This window comes from Frankliniella occidentalis, unplaced genomic scaffold (genome assembly GCF_000697945.3).
Source record: "Frankliniella occidentalis isolate FOCC.00 unplaced genomic scaffold, Focc_3.1 Scaffold14, whole genome shotgun sequence".
NCBI classification, from domain to species: Eukaryota; Metazoa; Arthropoda; class Insecta; order Thysanoptera; family Thripidae; genus Frankliniella; species Frankliniella occidentalis.
In genome coordinates this window covers 1,206,995-1,208,137 of record NW_026267144.1, presented here as the reverse complement: position 1 = coordinate 1,208,137, position 1,143 = coordinate 1,206,995, and the positions used below count along the sequence as shown (strand labels likewise).

Here is a 1,143-nt window from a genome sequence, read left to right as displayed (position 1 = left end):
GGGGGCGGGGCGCGCAGCAAGCAGAGATTCTCCCAGACAAGGCCTGCTGCCTGCCGACATGCGCTGTTTTACCCGACAATTGCACGACGATTCCAGCCGAGCCAGGCAAGGCTCCCTCCAGCCGGACCAAGGAAGCACGGCAGCATTGCTGGGGTGGGGCGGAGCAGGGCGGAGCGGGGCGTCCATGTCATCCGGTTTAATTAGCGCTGCGTGTCCCGCCCCGTTCGCTGTTGTTTCCTGCTCGCCCCGCCCCGCCTCGCCTCGCCCCGCCAGGTGTCGCGCTGTTTGCCGCCGCATTTCGCGCCCCAATAGTTTCTAGAGAACAGCCACGACGGCAGCCCCGGCCCAGCACCTTTTATATCATTGTTGTTGTCGCTTTTCCTCCGTCATCACTTTGCCGCGCCGGCCTCGGGCGGGCGGGCGGCGGTCCTCGTCGGTCCTGGTGCGCGGGAGCAGCGCGACATGCGGAGCACGGCCGCTCACTCCGAGGCCCTATGCCGGTCAGGCCTCGGGCAGGCGGCGGTCCTCGTCGGTCCTGGTGCGCGGGAGCAGCGCGACATGCGGAGCACGGCCGCTCACTCCGAGGCCCTATGCCGGTCATTTCCCCCGGCTGCAGGCGGGCAGGTGCCGAGGCGGGCGGCGATGCGGCCAAGGCAGTTAGGCCCGCGAGACTATCTGAGCGAGCGGAGCGGGGCGGGGCGGGCCGCCGGCCTATCTGCTGAAGCTGCTCCTGGTGTCCAATTGGGCGTTCGGCTCGGGTAGGCCCGTGATCCGCCTTTCGGCCCACCCAATTGACTAGGCATTATCATAGCCTTCGCAAACCGTGGCGGGGCGGGGTGGGGGAACCTTTCTCCCAGCGACACCAACTAACTGGGTATAGAGAGGACCGGGAGGTGGCGGCGACTTCCCGATCCGGCGCCGAAGAGCGTCAAAGAGGTGAGCAGGACCGCGACGACCGCGAGGCCGCGGGGCGGCGGCCCTTTATAGGGTCCCCCGTCGTTCACTTTCTCGCGCGGCCCGGTGCGTGGCGTTGCAGGGGGCGGAGACGGAGGGACCCAGCGGTGCCACAAGCTCAATGAGCTGGCTGTGAGGCTGGGGAGGCACACTCGGAGCCCAGGCGCTAGTTGTGAGTGCTGCTGACAC

At 68.0% G+C, this 1,143-nt stretch overlaps 2 protein-coding genes across 2 annotated transcripts in view; one reads left to right on the top strand and one right to left on the bottom strand.

Moving 5' to 3' along the window:
• LOC113216720 (uncharacterized) overlaps nt 1-594 on the bottom strand; it is a 7,519-nt gene extending 6,925 nt beyond the window's left edge. The window contains exon 1 of the mRNA XM_052263883.1: nt 353-594. The gene's annotated coding sequence lies outside the window, so the exon portion shown is untranslated. The remainder of the gene's footprint in view (nt 1-352) is intronic.
• The window catches only part of LOC113203578 (clarin-3), a 43,358-nt gene that overhangs the window by 18,706 nt on the left and 23,509 nt on the right, over nt 1-1,143 (top strand). The gene's annotated exons all lie outside the window — the stretch shown is intronic.